The sequence below is a fragment of the Natator depressus genome, chromosome 3 (genome assembly GCF_965152275.1).
Source record: "Natator depressus isolate rNatDep1 chromosome 3, rNatDep2.hap1, whole genome shotgun sequence".
In the NCBI taxonomy this organism is placed as follows: domain Eukaryota; kingdom Metazoa; phylum Chordata; order Testudines; family Cheloniidae; genus Natator; species Natator depressus.
Genome location: NC_134236.1, coordinates 191,367,310 through 191,373,340, shown reverse-complemented (window position 1 = coordinate 191,373,340; position 6,031 = coordinate 191,367,310).

The window sequence follows — 6,031 nt, the reverse complement described above, 5'->3', positions numbered from 1 at the left end:
AGGGTGCAGTTCCAGAGCATCGCCCAGGGACTCTGTGACACAGGGTCCCCTCGTTTCCCATTGATTTCCATGCTCAGCAGTTCACAGGGTCTGGCCCAGTTCAGAGACTCTCAGGCTAGGGAACAGTCTCCCACAAGGAAAGGGCTGGGAGCCCCATTGCTGGGACCTTTCCAAACACACTGAGATGGCTCTAGAGAGACTCCTGGGATTGGTTTGCAAACCCAATCTCCTTTGGGAGAAGCCCCTCCCTGGACTGAGAGCGAGGGGCTCCTGGGGTCGGTTTGCAAATCCGATCTCCTTTGGGAGAGATTCTCTCCCCTCTTTCTGCCTCTCCGCAGACAGACGGGGGACGCCACAGAGGAACCCTAATGCCACTCACTTGCTCTAGGTGATTGAGTGATGAAGGGTGGATGTTCAGGGTCGCCAGCTGTCGCTCGCCCTCCTCCTCATTCTCCAAGCTCAACGCAGGCTGGAAAGGGTGGTGACCTGAGGAGTTACCCTGCCCAGACAGCAGGTAGGGTGATGACACTGGGTGATCGACTGGCTGTGAAAACAAGAGTCTGTCTTATTGCCAAGGGACGGAGTAACTCAGCAAGCAGCAGGGGGTGCAGAACACTGCCCGAGTGCGAGGGGGACAGCGCCTCCGAGCTCCTGACATCCCAGCACTTTACACACCTTCCTGGAACCTGCTGCTCTTATCAATTTCAAAATAATGACATACAAATAAAATAGAATATTTCAGCTCTTCTATTATCTCATAATCTGATTTGAGGAAACGTGATAGGACACCTCTTATTATGGCCTGCTCCAAGTGACACTCTCCAATGGATCCCCATCCTCTCCCCACCGTGAGGTAGGTAGGAGCGGATTGTTATCCCTACTTGAAAGAGGGAGACGCTAAGGCTGAGAAAGGAGAATTGACTTGTCTTAGGTCACACAGCCAGTCAGTGGCAGAGTTGGGAATAGGACCGAAGAACCCCGACTTTCAAACTAACCTTCAGACCTTGAATTTCATACATTCAATGACCTGAATAAAATGCTCTCAAATGACCAACCACAGTTCATAGTAATTATTCAGAAAGTATTTTAGAAGAGCTGGAATGTTAGGGAGAATCATGAACTGCTCAGAGACAATTAATGCAGAGAAGCAGCAAAATTTGTCAACCATATGACTGGTTATAACTTATTTACTTGGTCTTAAAAGAGACCAACAAGGACCTGAGTCTCCTCCCTGTCAATAATGCCCTGCTCAGCCAATCAGGGTAGAGGAGTGGGAGGCTGGGGGTTCTCACCAGAGAGTCCAAAGGATGGCCCCGGTCACCGGTGGGGATCACTGTCCAAGCACTATTTCAGCCCCACATTTTTGGGTGGACATCCCACAACGGGAGCTGCAGAGCACCCCCCGACACCCCCACCCCCCCCCACACACACAGACACCCCTCTCCTGGTGGTGGGCGGGGAACTGGGGAAAGGACAAAAGAAGTAAGAGATGAAGAGAAAGGAGGGAGGGATGGAGGAAAAGGTAAAACCCAAAGGACAAATCCTAATGTCCCCAGTGATTCTAAGGGACAAAATCCTAGGAGGGGAATAAAATTCTGCCACCTTAAGCTAGTGTTTTTCATGCCTAGATTTCAGCTGGCACCATATGGATCAGATGGAACAGATTCCAAACCTCTCAGAGGCTCTTACCTTCTCAACAGGGATGTCTGTTTTCTCGTAAAATCAGTAAAAGGAAAGGTGAAAACTCCAAAGAGGTTCCTCCTCGTGCTCACGTATGTCATCTTTAATACTCTCTCAGTCCTCAAAAACAGACCTCGAGAAGGAGACTTGCTGAAGCAGGGCCACAGGGATCTCTTGACCTTCCCCTGGCCCTGCGCAAGACCCTATGCAGATCCTGCAAAGCAAGGGAGAGCCATGGGTCAAAGATAGGGAAACTGGGGCTACACCTGTCACAGGATGGGAAGAGGGGTCTCTGGGACGCCCTGATGATACCCCCCAAAACACATATCCTGGCCTCCCTCATTCACATCCCACTGCAGGCAATTAGCCAGGATTCATGGCAGGATGACAGCAGGCTCTTCGATCCATGATTTAAGCATGATCTACCTGGAGGTGGGTGGTGTCCTTCTCCGTACCCAGGGTCAAGACAGCATGCGGAGCAGCTCGAAGGAGGTGGGTCTCTAGCTCTGGCTCCAGGGCAGCTGTCATGGTGCTGGCAAGAGAGAGGAGCTGGTATTAGACTGGGCAGTGCGGAGGTGACACTGGCACCAACCCGGACGTGAAACTGCAGGGAAATAGGCACAGGCTGGCGAGAATGGAAACTGAGGCACCAAGCCAGGGAATGACAAGGCCAAGGTTTCCCAGACAGACAGTGACAGGTAGGAATAGAGCCTGTTCCCTGGACCTTGCTGCCCGCTCCTGTATCTGATCCTGGGAGTGAGCCTCTCCCCAAAGCCATTGCAAAGTCACTGGAGGGAAAAGAACGGCCCAGCCAGGAGAGTGTGAACCTTCCCAGCACCTCTGCCACAGGAGTCACCCTTGGGAGGTGACCGGGGAGTGGGAGGGGCAGTGACTCTTAACCGGGGGCCTCAGCAGCACCAGGATTAGGGGAACCAGGCGGGAGGGTCTCGGTACCTGAGGTTGCCCACAGCAATCAGGGAGTTAGCGAGGATGGCGCTGGGTGGAGAGATATCGGGCAGCTCCTCAATGAGCTCCTGTGAGACCCAGAGGAGAGAAAGGAGCGTGAGATTTAGGGCTGACTGACGTTTCTCAGTGAGGAGATGACACAGCCAGCACCCCACACAGCCCGCAGGATCCCCCCACCTGCCACCCGCTCCTCCGATTCCTATGCAGTAATGACCAATCTCAGAATTTCTCCCATCTCCTCTCCCCAATCTTAAGCCCCAGCAATCCCTGCCCTCAGCTGCCCCTCCAGCACCAGCCATCGCCCATCCATTAGCCCGGGGAGACCCCTGCCCCTCCCATATCTCTTTCCTCCCTCCAGCGGCTGGGCGCTGTGTCTCACTCACCACAATAATCTCTAAAACAGCCGCCCTGCAGCAGTGCGGCTCCAATGTGTTCTGCTCTCTCTGCTGTGCAGCAAGATACGCAGGGTGGAAGGCATGCAGGAACATGAGCTGCTGGGCCTCCTCCTGCACCCACCAGGAGTGGGGTTAGGGGAGAGAGAGCCAGTGAGCCAGGGACCTCTCTGCCCCACCCACACCAGCTGCAGGACTCAGGCCTGAACGGGGGGTAGTCCAAATCACCCACAACTCCTACACAAACGGTCAGGAACTGGGACAGTGCCTGTTGGGGGAGGAGACCCCGGCTAGTGTGTGACAAACACCCCATCCTGGGGGTCCCAGATGATGGTGGAAAAAGACCCTCTTACGGCTGGTGGATCATTAGAGACAAAACCCTCTGCAGGGGGTCAGGGTGCTGGGAAGGGGAAGGACAATCTCAGTCCCAGCAGAGCTGGGGAAGCTTTCTACCTTTTCTCGCCTTGGAGCTGCTCTCGGATGTTCTTGAGAGCGGCCTCCTCATTCCCATGTCCACGGCCACCTTCTCCTCGGCCATCTGCATTCCTCCTCCTCATCCTCTGAGTCCCTGGTGGTCCCTGCACCAGGGAGACAAGGGGACAGGGTGACTCCTGCTGCCACGCGGGGAAAGGACAGGGACATGGTGGAGCAATGTGTCCCATTCCCACCTCCAGGACTCGGTGCAGATCAGGCCCCACACTCACGCCTCTCAGTGATGCCTTCAGCCTCCAGCTCCTTCAGGAGCCCATAGCAAAGAGACCCTGCCTCCCCCACAGTGTCCTGGACTCCCTGCGTGGTGTCTCACCCGCCCCCACCTGGAGCATCAAGGACCAAAGTGGCAGCATCTAGTATCAGTGGGGTTCATGTGGCTCAGGCCACACACCTGGGCTGGGGATCCGTCCCCACAGCACTGGTCGAGTGCCTGGGCCCAGGGAGTTTACAGCCCCGTCCTCACCCCTCCCTGAGCCCAGCCTGGTTCCTCACCTGGAACAAACCAGCGGGACACCTCGGGCTCGCTGCTGCCTCAGTCCCCGGCACTGCTGCTGTCCCATGGGGAGCGGGCCGAGCTGATGGTGCTTGGACAGGGTTCCTCCACCTCCTGCCTTTGGGAGGCTGGAAGGTCCTCAGTGACCGGGCAGGGTGATGCCTCCTGCTGAGAATCAGGGCTGGACTCATGGGTCCTCTGCTTCCCACACAACAAGCCCCAGAGCCACCCAGCCGGCTCCCGTCCTGGGCTGAGCCTGCCCAGCCGCATCATGGCACAGAATCCAGGAGTCCAGACATCTCCTGGGAAACCATTCCCCACGACAAAGTCCCTAGGCACAGCAAGCCCAGGGTTTCACGAAGCGGGACTGTTCTTAATGTTTCCTCTGAATATTAAGGGGGTGCCTCAGTTTCCCCTATGCAGTTCTTAAGTATCTAGGTGGTGGGAGAAGGGTGTAAGATCGTTGCAGAGCCCTAGAGGGCAGCTGTGTGCAGGGGTCTGGACACAGAGAATGGCCGACATCCTGTTTCCTGGAAACTGGTGGCCTGGCCCTTCCCCCCTGCAAGGTTAGAGCTAAAGGGTTGGAGAACAAAGGAATCAGGTTACCTCCTGACCTGGGAAAGGGACAAAGCCCAGAGGAGGAGGGGCTGGAGAGAGTTTCAGTTTGGGGCTTCCTGGGGACATGGAGTGAAGTGCAGACGGGGTTGTCTGGATCACTGACCCCCAAAAGAGACCCAGCTGAGGGGTCCTGTTCTCTGCACCTACAAGCCCTGGTTTAGACCATGTTCCTCTCATCTAATAAACCTTCTGCTTTACTGGCTGGCTGAGAGTCACGTCTGACTGTGAAGTTGCGGTGCAGGACCCTCTGGCTTCCACAGGACCCTGCTTGGGCGGACTCGCTGTGGGAAGTACACGGAGGGGCAGAGGAGGCTGAACGCTCCGAGGTCAGACCCAGGAAGGTGGAAGCTGTGTGAGCTGTGTGTCCTGAAGACAGTCTGCTCACAGAAAGGAGACTTCCCCACAGTCCTGACTGGATTCGTAGGGAGTAGATCCAGAGCATCGCCCAGGGACTCCGTGACACAGGCTCCTCCTCATTCTCCAAGCCCAAGGCAGGTTGGAAAGGGTGGTGGGTGTGTCATCTCCTCTCAATCCCTGCTGTGAAGACTGGTGGGTGACAAAATACTGGCAGCGTGGTAATTACTGATGAGGAGAGGGCAGTGATACAGAGGGATCTGGCTCATTTGGCTAACTGGACCCATTCAAAGCAAAGAAATTTGACCAGAGCCAAATGCAAGGTCCTATAGCTAGCAACAAGGCATGCCGGTCACACCTCCAGAATGGGGAAGTCTATCCAGGAAAGGAGTGACTCTGAAAGGGTTTTCGGGGCCATAGTGGAGAAGCCCATCATCATGAGCTCCCAGTGTGATGCTGTGGTGAACAGGGCTAAAGCCATCATTAGACGTAGGAGCAGAGCGGTGAGTAGGATAGGGAGGTGACAGAGCATCAGTGAGACTGAGATTGGAATACGGCATCCGGTTTTGGTGTCCTCATTTGAAAAAGATGTTGAGAGATTGGAGCTGGGGCAGCAAAGAGGCACCAAATGTTCTGAGGGCTGGAGAAAAATGCCTTCTCGTGAGCTATTGAAGTGTTGAAGTGCCTTAATGGAGAGAAAATATTGGGTATGAAGGGGCTCGTTAATCTAGCAGAGCACGGCATGACAAGACCCAATGGCTGGAAGGTGAAAAGAGAAAAATTCATATTTGAATGAGGAACAAATATTCAACAGCGAGGATGATTCACCACAGGAACTAGCTACCAAGGAAAGTGGTGGATTCTCCATCTCTTGATGTCATTTAATGAAGACTAGATGCCTTTCTGGAATGTGTTTGCCCCGACAGGAGCTATTGTGGTCTATAGGAGGCCTGTGATATGCAGGGGGTCAGATGAGATGTTCTCATGGTCTCTTCTGGCCATACAGTCTCCTAATTTCTGAAAAACTGAGTGTAGC